Source organism: Triticum urartu, chromosome 5 (genome assembly GCF_003073215.2).
Source record: "Triticum urartu cultivar G1812 chromosome 5, Tu2.1, whole genome shotgun sequence".
Taxonomy (NCBI): domain Eukaryota; kingdom Viridiplantae; phylum Streptophyta; class Magnoliopsida; order Poales; family Poaceae; genus Triticum; species Triticum urartu.
Genome location: NC_053026.1, coordinates 161,181,320 through 161,195,915, shown reverse-complemented (window position 1 = coordinate 161,195,915; position 14,596 = coordinate 161,181,320).

Sequence of the window (14,596 nt, the reverse complement as noted above, 5' to 3'; positions counted from 1 at the left end):
CTTATTACAAGTTTATTATTTTGCCTGGAAACTTGGTCACATATAATGACACAATGCGAAGGTTTTCCAATTTTTTGATTTTTTTGAATTTTTTATGCCCGTTTGAAAATACGGTCAAAACGGTGGGCTTGACCGTTCCTAGCTAGTGGTTGAATCTTGGAAATCTTTTGACGTTTCTCTGATTAAATAGATACTTATGTACCTATAAATGATTTTTGGAAAAAATAAAGAGCAAACTATGAGGCAGCCGCAGTTCAAATTTGACCCGCTTCCAACTAAATCGACGGGAATTTGTCCTTTTCACCAGAGGTGGATCAAAACTTTTGACACCCAACCATTTTGTCAATTATGCGTTATATATGGCCTAGTATTTTAGAAAATTGATTTGATCCAATTTTGCAACAAATATATGGTAGGTCCTTCACAAAAAACACTTATTTCGAGCACTCAGAAAATGGAAAATCAATTTTCCGTGCAAAGAAAATGAAAACTCCCTTAGGCAACATTGTTTGGAATTCCAAGATGCACCCTTGTGCACAATATGAGATCATTTGAACAAACTATGCCATGAATGTGGCCATAAGATTGATCATTTGGCTTGAAAGCCATGAATCTTCACACATGATAGCTCATTTCTGAGAACACTTTTTAAAAATAATTGCCATATTACAAGTTTATTATTTTTCCTGGAAACTTGGTCACATATAATGACACAATGCGAAGGTTTTCCAATTTTTTGATTTTTTTGAAATTTTTATGCCCGTTTGAAAATACGGTCAAAACGGCGGGGTTAACCGTTCCTAGCTAGTGGTTGAATCTTGGAAAACTTTTGACATTTCTCTGATTAAATAGATACTTATGTACCAAGAAATGATTTTTGGAAAAAAATAAAGAGCAAACTATGAGGCAGCTGTAGTTCAAATTTGACCCGCTTCCAGCTGAATCAGCGGGAATTTGTCTTTTTCACCAGAGGTGGATCAAAACTTTTGACACCCAACCATTTTTTCAATTGTGCATTAAATATGGCCTAGTATTTTAGAATATTGATTTGATCCAATTTTGCAACAGATATATGGTAGGTCCTTCACAAAAAAACTCATTTCAGGCGCTCAGAAAATGGAAAATCGATTTTCCGTGCAAAGAAAATGAGAACTCCCTTAGGCAACACTGTTTGGAATTCCAAGATGTACCCTTGTGCAAAATATGAGATCATTTGAACAAACTATGCCATGAATGTGGCCATAAGATTGATCATTTGGCTTGAAAGCCATGAATCTTCATGCATGATAGTTCATTTCTGAGAACATTTTTTTAAAATAATTACCGTATTACAAGTTTATTATTTTTCCTGTAAACTTGGTCACATATAATGACACAATGCGAAGGTTTTCCAATTTTTTGATTTTTATGAATTTTTTATGCTCGTTTGAAAATACGGTCAAAACGGCGGGCATGACCGCTCCTAGCTAGTGGTTGAATCTTGGAAAACTTCTGATATTTCTCTGATTAAATAGATACTTATGTACCTAGAAATTATTTTTGGAAAAAAATAAAGAGCAAACTATGAGGCAGCTGCAGTTCAAATTTGACTCGCTTCTAGTTGAATCGATGGGAATTTGTCTTTTTCACCAGAGGTGGATCAAAACTTTTGACACCCAACTATTTTGTCAATTGTGCATTAAATATGGCCTACTATTTTAGAAAATTGATTTGATCCAATTTTGCAACAAATATATGATAGGTCCTTCACAAAAAAACTAATTTCGGGCACTCGGAAAATGGAAAATCGATTTTCCGTGCAAACAAAATGAAAACTCCCTTAGGCAACATTGTTTGGAATTCCAAGATGCACCCTTGTGCACAATATGAGATCATTTGAACAAACTATGCCATGAATGTGGTCATAAGATTGATCATTTGGCTTGAAAGCCATGAATCTTCACGCATGATAGCTAATTTCTGAGAACACTTTTTTAAAATAATTGTCGTATTACAAGTTTATTATTTTTCTAGGAAACTTGGTCACATATAATGACACAATGCAAAGGTTTTCCAATTATTTGATTTTTTTTGAATTTTTTATGCCCGTTTCAAAATGCGGTCAAAACTGCGGGCATGACCGCTCCTAGCTAGTGGTTGAATCTTGGTAAAATTTTGGTGTTTCTCTGATTAAATAGATACTTTTGTACCTAGAAATGATTTTTGGAAAAAATAAAGATCAAACTATGAGATAGCTGTAGTTCAAATCTGACCCGCTTCCAACTAAATTGACGAAAATTTGTCTTTTTCACGAGAGGTGAATGAAAAGGTTTTGTTAACCAACCGTCTGATCAATTGGACATAAAATGTGGTCTAATAATTTCTAAAAATGGTATGGTGCCATTTTGCAACAAATATTTGGTAGCTCCTTTAAGAAAAACCATCTTTGACACTTCAAAAATAGGAAATGCTTTTCTTGTAAAAAACTTATCTTTAATAGATTACGACCAATTTAGATGGTCATGAGGTCTTCAAAGTGTTTGCTGCGTTTTGATTGGTTCATGAATATCTCACGCGGATCATGCATCAAGCACCGTCCGATCGTCCCGGATCCAACAGCAGCCCTCACCCCTCACGGTCTCACCCACTTAACCCTAACACAACCCGTCTCACCCCTCACCCTCTCGTCCCCCTCTCTCCTACTCACCCATAGTCGCCGCCCCCAACCATCTCCCTCACTCAGATCTCGATCCGCCGCCGCCCCCAACCGCACCCCCACCGCCACCGTTGACGACCATCGCCGTAGACGAGGTCGAGGCTAACCCAAGATTGAGCCATGCACAGACTCGCGATGGGCGCAGCCGGGATTCTCAGGCAATCCCACGCCAATCGGGACCTCGATCTGAATCGAGCAGGCGCTCTCCATCGGCGGGGCCTGGGCTGGCCGGCGTCCCCCGTCGACGTCCTCCTCCGTACCGCTCCCGGCAACTAGTCCCCCCCAAATCCATGCCACCGCGCGGATCCCCGTTGTGGGCGCTGGCGATGCTCCGGCAGGCCGTCGCTGGGCTCGCCCTCGCCGTGCTCCTTGCTGCCGCGCCCCCCGCCGAGGCCTTCTACCTCCCCGGCGTCGCCCCCACCGACTACGCTAAGGTGAGAACTCACTTCCTCCCCCCTGGTGCCACCCACCAGAACACCTCCGTCCCCGCCGACCAAGGGAATGAGTAGCTCGCACCCATGCCCGTGCTCGCCGGCTAGATCTAGGGGCGCACCAGGATGCACATGCACCCACCAGAACCCCTCCTCCTCTGCCTCTCACTCGCTTCCCATGCTTCTTCTCTGGGGCGCGGGCAGGCGCGCCGGCTCTGTGCCTGCTCGTGCCTGAGCTAGCCATTGCTGACCGGTTCCCTGGGCCGTCTGGCCGGTTTCTCGCTGGATCCGACTGGGTTCTTGCTGTTTTGTTCGGGCTTCGATAAATTTGCCGCCCAGATTTGTGGGTGCATTCTTCTGCGGCTCAACTGTGGTCTCGTGTGTGTCCATAGCATTTCGTTGTAGTTTAAGTTATAAGAAAGATTAGTGTAACTGGGGTTGATTCATCTATGCAGTCCTGCCCTCGGCTTCATGCAGCCCCGCCTCGCCGACACCAGAGGTGATTCATCCTCGACCCCAAGAAGCACATCGACCTCGCCGTTGCAGTGCTCTCCCACTTCCTCGACCCCAAGAAGCTCGCCAGCCTCACTGACTAGTGTGACGGCCACATCTACATCTCTAAGGTCCGTCTCTGTCCAAACTCCAAAACTCTCTCTTCTTTTCTGTCTGTCAACATGAAAACGATGATTCCATGGATCCGATCTGACTGCTGAATCCAATTCCTTAGCTTGACTGCAGGAGGGACCCTATCCATCATCTGATTCTGATTGACGACTTCAATCGAGATTCCATTCGAGGTTGTTGACCAAGCGATCCAATCCAAGGGGGTACTTTTGCATTGCTGATTGAAGTTGTGCTCTCCTTACCAGTCTTCTTATTTTACTGTACTGTATCATCATACAGACTTGTGGTTTCAGACTTTCAGTTCAGTTTGGTCAGATATATCTCCTGCCATGCTCTTCTATTTGTGCTTAATTGATTCCTAGACGGCCGTGGCTATCTATCTTAGCCCCATCTATCAAGCGTAATCAATGTACTAGTGCAATGTTGATCTGCATCTTATCTTATTTATGGGAAAAATGATGGATTCGAATTGCAGGAGCTGTCTTAATTAGCTTCTTCTATCTATCGTACACAGTTTGCTTGATGTCCACGTTTATCCAGAATGTTTGGTGACCCTACTGCTTCTTTTGCATTGCTCATCTATTCATAGAAATATAGAACCAGCGTACATGATCTGGAACCTTTTGATTTCAGTTGCATTGCTCCTATCAGTTACTTAGTTCATCTATATGTCAATATGTGCTCCTTAGTTAATGCAACCTTTTGATATCAGCGCTACAAATCTGTGTTAAACTAATTTCTAGACGACCGTGGCTACCTTAATTAGCTTGGTTAGTTAGTGGTAAATGTGGTATGCTGTGTATTGTTGATCTGCATGTTATATGTGAGAAAACCAAATCTGAATCAAATTGCCATTTTAGCGCATGTCAAAATTGGGATTTTGGACATGCTACTAATACTATGTGTTTAATCATTTCCTGGTATGTCCTTTGCTTCTTCGGTCATAGGATAGTAATCTGGATTGATTAGTGAATGTGTAGATTGTTTGGTCGTGCAGCGCTGCCTCGCCGACACCAGAGGTGATTCATCCTCCATTGCTCCTCCCATGCATGCAGCTCAGGTGTTTGCTGAATTGCTCCCTTGCTGGTTGCTGATTTGAATTGGGCTCGATTGGGTTCATTGACCACTGCTGCTAGTTCCCATCCGGCGATTTGCCTCCGCTTCTTTGATTTTCTAATTCCGCATTGAAGAATCTTGTTGCCGAAGTAGTACAATCAGTGTTGAATTAAATACTTGCTAGCGACGGCTAACCTGTGACTGGTCCTTTTGACTGATTTGTGCTCCTGAATCTCATTGCCGAAGTAGTACAATCAGTGTTGAATTAAATACTTGCTAGCGACGGCTAACCTGTGACTAGTCCTTTTGAATGATTTGTGCTCCTGAATGTGTTTCCTTCTATTTCTGAATGAGTTTCTTTGATTATTTGGGGGATTCAGATAAGAAGAACGAGAACAAGTGACTTCCTGCCTTCAGAAGACGCCTATGAGGCCATCCATCACTCCATGTCAGTCCCCATTCCCCCTCGACTAGCAACATATGAGCTTCTAGATTCACCATGTAAAAACATGAGCAATTAGGAACAAATTGTTTGATTGATACTTGCTGCTTACTGTCGCCGACAGGGATCAGGGATGAGGGGAGGGATGGCGGAGGCGTTCGACATGTACCGGCAGTCGGTGATCGGCGTGGCCCTCATTGAGACGCTAGACGAGATGGTGGCCAGCGGCGTGCACAGCCCCGAGCTTGCCATGGCCGTCGTCATGTAGTTCGACAAGGTCCCCCCTTCCCTTCCCTTCCCTTCCACATGCTACTACTGCACTGCTTCCTCTCCCAAACTCATCGATCAACAACGAGCATCTATATAGGTGGTGTTTTGATCCTCGTAATTGCTGTTGTTGTTTCAGTCCATCTGCCATGCGCTGGACAAGCATGTCTCTTAATCATGAAGTAAATTGCTCAATGCAGTTATTTTCTCTTAAAAATTTTGCAGTGTATGTCATCTATATAAAACTGCAGGCAATGATCTTCTTGTATGAGTATATATGTCTGCATTGCATGTTGTTTTTGTGAAAATATGATGATTACTTCCTATTTACTGCATATTGTGTAATGGAGTTTGCTTGTATGGTGTTTGTGAAACTGCGGCCGCCCATGCCCTACTTCTCCTGGTCTCTGTGTACCCTGCCTGCACACTGTTTGTTTGTGATTTGTTCTAGCAAGTATATGTTCATGAGAAATAAGTTCTCCAGGATTCACTGGAGCAACAACTACTTGTTCTAGCATGTTTATCAAGCAATTTGTGATTCATGCTATTTGATGAACCAGTACCCGCGTCGGGAGACTAGCAGGGAACTTGCAAACTTCAGTTTTCTCACCAGTAGTCACTTATCCTGTTGTTCATGTCCATGCAGCATTTGTCCTTGTTCTATGTTACAACTGCTGCAAACAATTTATTAATGTGGGATGTGGCTCTATGTCCAGTTCTGTTTCCCTTCTAAAGAAATCCCCTCTGCCTCTTGTGGGCAGCAAGTTGATTGTTTTGTCTCTGTGTTATTGTGCAGATTAGCCAAGTGCTCGTCGATCTACAAGCCGGTTTAAGAGCTGGGATTGGCCAGTCGAATTCGAACGGAGTTGAGTGTATGTCGAAACATTTTGTCCATCAAGCGCCGCCTCGCCGCCTCCAGCCACCCCGACGACGCCCTCGCCTTCGCCAACCTCCACTCCTCCATGAGGTAGACATGCATTTCTGTTACTATTGCTCGCACTTTGTTGCTGATGTATTCATTTGACAAATGAACCTAGTAGCATCAAAGTCCAGAATATCCACACCAAAATGCATTGGCATGCTGAACCCTTCCTTACTTAATTCCCATTGAGCAAATATATTGAACTATGATGATTTGGTTGCAGTATTGCATTGCTAGTGTTTCATGTCGTATTCATCATGTCCTGCTCACATGCCTTATGATTGAGCAAGTTTGATTGTATTTCTACCACTGCCCTATCTTAGTAAACGGTTTGTTTTTTCAATGGCTAAAGTACTATCTCCTGGAACTATATCTGCCTCCATATCTTCTTTCCAGCATTAAATGTTGCAAGTACAAGTTAGAAATGCAGAATTGTGATATTGTGCTGGGAGCACTCTTGCTACAGTCATCAGTTAGATTTCAGCTTTGCATCTTTTCAAGTTTAACTGTTGGTTTACATTGAAACTGTTAAGCAAGTATCAAACTAAGTGCATAGTGTGCAATTTGTCTTTAGTAATCTAGTAGCACATAAGCATCGGACCATATGTTTTCTTATAAGCAAACTATATTGATGGTTGCAAGATAAGTTAAAATATACTAGTGCTACCTTGATTTTTATATTGCTTGCCATTCATTTCTTCGTTTGATGTTTTATATGCTTCATTTTAGGCTGCGTGCGTGCGCGTGGCGGCGGCGGCGCGGCTAGGCTCGAGGAGTTGCGACGCGGCATGGAGGGAGTTGCTTCCTCTTGTCCTGCTTCATGTCCCTGGGGTGGCTAGCTGCGCAGGGGGAGGCCGAGGAGGGTGCTGCTGGCTTTGCAGGTGGCTGCAGCAGGAAGAAGAGAAGGAAGAAGGCGGCAGTGGATTTGGGCTGCGTGCGAGTCAGGCTGCGGCGGGGAGCTGTTGCTGTTGGTGCTGCTGAACAGAGGAGGAACTGCAACTGCTGCTGCCTTGTGATGTTCCTGGAAGCTTGTTGAGCTACTGCTGCTTGTGTGGCTGCTTCTTGTTGCTGCGGTAGAGAAAGAAAGAGTTGCAACCTACTGAACAGTAAGAGCCTGGGCTGGACTACTTTACAGAGTTTTTTTCCTGTGGACTTGCTGTTGTGAGCTTGGTGTTGTGGTGGTGGTTATTACTGTTACATGTTACATGTAGAGATGCTTCAGGATTTAGTCCCTAGCTGCTTTATATATTTGTTTTTATTTTGTTTCTAACTCTTTTGGTTTATTGTTAGATGCCTTTGTTCAGCCTGTACGAACATATTCAGAAATGGTGTTTCCTCTCATTTAAGAAGCTCCAGCCTGAAAGTGAAGAAGTCAGGAGTATAGTTGTAGTAGTAGTTATATGTTGTGATAGTATCACATGTAATGGTGAAATGAATTATGTAAAGATTGTGCTATTAGCCAAAATTTTCATGTGGTTTGATAATTTTCATTTCTTTGCTGTTCTGACTGAAATAATTGTGTGGAAATTGAAACAACCTGACAAATGGGACCTAATAGTATTTGGCATCTAAAAAGGCCATTCTCCAAGTAATATTCACAGGAAAAAAACCAAAAATTAAGGAAATGGACTGTAAAAAGGCTGAGGCCCAATTGAGAAATAGATGCGATCCAAAAAAGAAATGGACTAAAAAAGGATAACGACCATGTTGGGCTTGGCCCATGTGGCTGACTAAAATTAATAGGAAAAAATATAAAAAGGCTAAATTATTGGGCCAGGCCCATGTAGAACACCCAATTGGACCAGGCTAAATCTTATCAATAACCTTTTCAATTGGTCGCAATTTTGCCACGTCAGATTGTCACGTCGGATCCAACGTGGCCTGAGCAGAGAGCTAGCGACCAAAACAGAAGCTCATAGAATCGATGACCTTTTATTTTGGTGGTGGAATTCCACGACCTTCTCACAGAGAAGGTCGTTAATTTCAGTTTACGATCGTCAGCTTTTGACCTTCTGTTTTTGGTCACAAAACGGTCGCAAATGAAAAACAATGACCTTTCAGTCACCAATAGTAATGGTCGCAAGTTGACATATTTCTTGTAGTGAAAAAGGAAATAAATGAAAAGGATCATATGCTAATCCTATGGTAGGTGCTGACACCACATAACGAAAAGTATAAGTAGGAAATTTTATTAGAGATTGACAAACATAGCATTTGACAAACAAAGAATTAATAAGGAAAGAGAAGATTCAAATATAAATACACTATCCTGGAAATCTTTTGTGATTGTGAGCCCCCATCAAAATATTATATGCCAAAATTGTTGACGTTGGACAAGGAAGTTAACGTAATGATTTATGTTTGTTCATATTCACATAGAAGCTATATTGTCATAGATCCTTCAACATGTGGTGCTTGCCCCCCATCTTTGCTAGCCAAAGGTTCCGCACTAAGTAGAGATACTACTTGTGCATCCAAAAACCCTTAAACCCAAATATTATTTTCAAGAGTCCACCACACCTACCTAAGGATTGAGTTAGATCCTTCAAGTAAGTTGTCATCGGTACAATAAGGCAATAAAAATTGCTTTCAAAAGTGTAAGATCATTTAGTGTAAGAGAAAATTGAGTGTTGTACGAACTTGTGATAGCAAAGAATAAAGGCGACAAACTGCATAATAAAGGTTGCTATCATAAGGGGCAATATAACGTGACGTTCTTTTGCACTAAGGGGTTGCTGCATCTCGACCCCCAATCCATGACTCTTCTTGTCGTCTTCTCCTTCGTGTGTGAAGCCATGGTGGGCATCGCTCCTTCTGTGGCCCTTCTCCGCCATTTCTTCTCATTGCATCTGAATGATCCCCGGCAAAGCTCGGGGTGCGTGAGCTTCTAGGCCGTGGCTGCGACAGCGGGCGCGGGGATCGACTTCGAGCTTCCTCCCTCCACGAGCGAGTTTCCCACTCCGGCTAGGGCCACGAGAGGATCGCAAGCCCCCGTCTTATCCCCATCTGGCTCAGGCTAAGGATGCTGAAGGACCGCGGCGTGACCGCACCGATGGTGGTGAAGGAGTTCATCAAGCGTCGGGTTGCTCCGCTTCAGCGCCATTCTCGCCTGATGTGGACCTTGCTCAGCAGTCAGCACCATATGAGGTTTCAGGAGTACGGGCTCCCCCTTGGGACGTGGCAAACGGTGCTCAAGGTCCTGACAGGTACTGCTGCAAGAACAAGGCTGGATTCGTAGGGAGCATGCCTCCCTTTGACGAGTGGGGGCTGCGACCGGACGGCCTGGTGGGGTCCCGTGAGAACCCTGTCAGCGTGGTTCCCCTCTTCGTCGCTGGCACCGAGCTCGTCCCGAATGTGGGTGTAGGAGGACAAGCGCTGCCAGAGGCTGGCAGCATGAGTGCTGATGTGCGGATGCCGCCTGGGGCTCCTGGGGCGTCGACCTCAGGATCCCGTGATTCTGGGACGTCGGCCGCTGGGACGATGCAGCACTCGGCTCCCGAGGCCGAAACTCTGGAGGCCTCGGGAAGTCGTGGTGAGACAGCGCCCGACTGTTCTGCGCAGCCAGGCACCCCTGAAGTTGTTCTCTCGAGCACTTCTCTGGCTGCATCCCGTACTGGCCGCCATGTTCGGCGCTTTGTTCGGCTTTGCATGGACTTCGAGGAGCTCCGCAAGAGGAAAGGATCTCCGGGCAGGAGTGGTATCTTCGGGACGTTGAAGCGACGATAGTACATCGCTGTCGACATGTAAGTACTGCACCTCGTGATTTCTTGATTGCTGCTTTCCTCCCTGACGCTGGCTCTTTAGGACTCCTTCTGCCAGGGCCGTTGAGTCCCCCGAGAAGCAACCCCGACTTCTTCGGCACCCCCGTCGGCCTTGAGCATCCCGAGCCTGCACCGCGCCAAGAGCCGAGCCAGTCAAGGGGGTGCGTTCGCCTTCATGGCATTTTGAATCTGCGGCTCCGTCGACCTTCCTCCACGGCCTGGCTTGGAGCTTGGCGGGCGTTCCTCGGACTCCTTATCTAGTCATGGACAGCAGATGGTTGGCTTCGGTCTTCAGCTCCTCCTCAAGCAGCGGGCCCCGACTGGCCGGGGCCCCTCGTGAGGTCGGGCTGGCACCTGGAGTAGGACCAGCCCACAGCCCCCTGCTAAGAGGGGGTGCGCCGCTCCACGTCCCGCCTGCAGCCCCCATGGTGGAGGACGAGGTGGGTCGCGCGTTGGAGTTCGAGCGCGGGCGAGCGTCGTTCATCATGAGCTCTTCCAGGAGGCGATGGGCGTGATGAGCCGACTTGGTGAAGATCTCACGGGTGCTGATGTGTGCCTCGAGGCCGAGGGTCTTTGGTAGGCGGAGGAGTGGCAGAAAGCTGAAGGTGGCCATCAACCTCGGGCGCCATCAGCACGAACTAGACAACAGGAAGGCCGAGGCTTCCCTTGTGGCCTCCCGTGAGGCCTGCTCGCGAGCTCTGGAGGAGGCTCGGGAAGCTGACCGCCGTCGCGAGGCCGCGAAGAAACATGCGTGGGAGCTCCAATCCTGGAGCGTTGTCTTGGATCAGCAGGTGGAGGCGCGCAGGACTGCTCTTGCGTCGTTAGGGGGTCGCTCACCGAGGACGAAGAGATCCAAAAGCGTGAGGAGGCGCTGGCGCTGGAAGCCGTGGAGCGCAGCTTTGAACTCGAACGGCTGGAGACGAGGGAGCGCCAGGTTGCTCAAGCGGAGGACGACGTCGGCGCGCGCGAGGTCAGGGCCCAGGAGGAGGTCGACCACCGTGTGGCCGAGGCTCACGCGGATCTTGAGAGCAGGCACAACCTGAAGCTGAAGCTCGTGGAAGCTGTGGCCGCTGGTAGGACTGCTGCCCTCAAGTCCCAGCTGGTCTAGGTGGAGCGGCGCGAGGAGGCCACCACATCAGCCCTGGCCTCGGCACAGGCTGAGCTAGTATCATCCCGCGCCGAGCTGCTCTCTCTTCGGTAGCGGGTCGCCGACGCCAATTCCATCACGCGGCAGAACACGCACGAAGTGCTTGAGCGGTGGGCGTTGGAGCGCGTGCACGCCCCATGCTTGAGGACCTCAGGAGTAGGGCCAACACCGCCATGGGCCATATCTGCGATGAGAATGCTCCTCATCCCCATGCGAACGACTACGCCAGCCACCTCTGCTTCTTTGGGGATGTGGTGACACGCCTGCAGAACCGTTCCGAGAGGGCTCGCCAACTTGTTGAGGAGAGGAGTCGCAGTCTGCTCGGGCGCGTGTTCTCCCGTGTCTTCAGCCACCTCAGGAACATCGACCCCAACTTCGATTTTGACGCCGCCATTACTCCCGTATCGGAAGCCATCCGGGGCAATCCAGGGCTTGAAGACAATGTGGATGCGCTGGTCAGGGCCTTCACTTTTGACGGCGACGGGGTAGTGGTCATGGCAGACGAAGGCGTCGTGGTTGACGACGGCGACGCCGGTGCCGCTGAAGGTGGAGGTGACACCAATGATGGAGACATCGACGCCAGCGGTGCATCAAAAGATGATATGGGAGACGCGGCGAGCGACATATTCGGCTGATTCCTCGTTCCCCTGCCGTTTACCCTGTAAAAACTTGGGTGTGGCCCTGGATGACTGTAAGAGCATTTTGAGAGGGGGAGCCCCTCATGTAAACAATCGTAGCTTTTATCCTTCCGTGCTAAATTGAGTATGCGTCTTCACGAGCTTACGCATGTCGGGGCAAGGTTTTTGTTGCGGTTTACCTTAGCTTGGACGAGCCCAAAACCGGCCCGAGAGATTGTGGGTTTTTGAGGAGCTCCTGATGAGTTCGTCGACACGCCCGAGGGGGCCGCATGATAAGCAAGTGCCAGCCACGGCTTGGCGCGTGTGTGGCTCGTGTGCTTCATGCCCAGCCTGGCTCGCAGGGGCCCGCGAGGGGGGGAGCGACTGGCACGAACTCCTAAATAAGGCAAGAACGACACTGCGAGAAATAGCTCGAACGAGAAAAGGCATCCCCCCGTGTGCATCAAATAAAATTCGACTTCAACTTAAATCCAAATCCAGATGGCAGGGTTATAGAAAAGAGATCCAAAGCAAATGGCCGCTTCCGGTGCCTAGTCTAGTATTCGACGTCTTCTCACCAGCGTGGAGCTAGGTGCTGCCACTCGGTGTGGGAGGGAGCCCCCGAGGCCCGAGGGCGGCTCTCCTGAGGCTCCGGGGCGTGTACAGCCCCAGTCATTATTACGTGAGAGTGTCACGGGCGACGATCTTCACAGGCGTGAGCCTTACTTCGTATTGCCTGACGAGGGCCCTGCCTTGCGCCACCCCCTACCACCGGTGGGATGACCGAAAACCAGGACGGCCCAACGAGAGCAGAGGGGACGCCAGTGGCGCCCTCAGCGACCATGGGTCCTCTACCGGGGGAAAGGTCGTCGTCACCACCTCGGCAGAGGGCCTACCTCCAGGCGCTACCTTGCTCCGTGCGACAAAGGGAGGGGCCTTGCTCTTGGTCCCATCCATGCAGCCCCCAGCGGGTCTCTCCCATCGGGGCGGGCATTGTCTTGCCGAAACCATCGTTTGGCGTCGTGACCTGGTTCATCTATGACTCATGGTTAGAGTAAGCTTGCCCCTGAGGGATTAATGGTACCCTGTATCTGTCGTCGACGGCGCGGCCGGCGGGGCTCTCCGGCGGCTCCTTCAGCTCCTAACGCCTCCTCCTCCCATCCTGGCCCGAGGAACGAGCCGTGGTCGTCCTCCGGCGTGTACCCCTGGTCCACGTCACTGAGGCCATGGGGGGCAACGCTCGTGCCCATGCTCATCGGAGGAGGCGTGGGGGCAATGGGGCCCCCAGCGCCACCGGCCGTCCTGGCGTCAATGAAGCCCCCAGACGCACCGAGGGTGCGTGGTTGTGGCGAGGCCCGTCGTGAGGTCCAGTAGCAGCCCGGGAAGGGAGCAGATAGCAGAAAGGCGGCGCTCGAGATGTTGTCGCATCCAGCAGCTCAGCGAAATGTTCCTGCAGTGCGTCACGGCCGCTCTCCTTCAGCCGGCACTGCAGAGACACCCGCGCCACCGTGAGCGCGGCCCGCATGCTCGCCTGCTCCCGCCGGGTGTATGGTGCCGTTGCTGCAGCGTTGCTTGCGGCCCTTGCAGCGGCTCGCTCTTGTCGTGAGTGAGGGTGGATGACGCCTGGACGCGCCGCCCATGCCCCGCAGCGTTAGGCGGCGCTCGTGCCGCCTGGAGCGCGGGGTTGAGGTCTTCATGGGCAGGTGGCGCCGCCCGGGCTGGCCAGGCTGCCCAGCGGTCGGAGTGGGCCCTTGGGTCGCCGGACATCGGGGCTGCAGAGCATCGGCGGGTCGATTGGCGGGGAAGAGACTCCGGCGCACCCCTACCTGGCGCACCAAATGTCGGATCACGGGTTCCGGCAAAACCCTTGAGGTTCGAACACTAGGGTGCGCGCAAAGGTTTTCTCCCTATCGATCCACGCCCAAGCTCGTTAAGATCTCGCGGATGAACTCGACGAACTCACAAGACAAAGACACAAGATTTATACTGGTTCGGGCCACCGTTGTGGTGTAATACCCTACTCCAGTGTGGTGGTGGTGGATTGCCTCTTGGGCTGATGACAAACAGTACAAGGGGAAGAACAACCTCCTAAGGTTGAGGTGTTCTTGTGCTTGGCGAACTTGTGTGGGTGAGATGCCTCTGAATTAGTTCTTCCCCCGTCGTCCTTCTTTTCTCTCCCCCCTACTATGGTGGCTAGCTGTACTTATATAGGCCCTAGTCCTCTCCCCGAATATTGACCAGGAAGGGAGCCAACAACGGCCAATTTGAAAGGGGACAACTAGTACAACTTATCCTGACAAAAGTAGTCTTCGCCTGCAAAAGGCTCTGGTGGTGACGCCGTCTTGGGCTCCATGGTGACCTCCGTCTTGTCGTCCTGCTGGTCTTGGTCTCATTGCGCCGATATGGAAACCTTTGCTTGATGCCTTGATACTGCGCGCCTGGGTTTGCCCCCTTGGCACCAAAAGAGGAAGCAAGGACGCTGCGTGCGCTGGTGCCCGCCTGGCGCCCACCTGGTCTCGACCGTCATGGCTCAAGTCACGCGGACCTCGTGAGGTTTGCCTTGCCTTGATCTCTCCGCCCCTCGCGAGCCTGCCAGGCGAGGACGCTCCTGAGGAGGTCTTGTGTCGTCTGCCT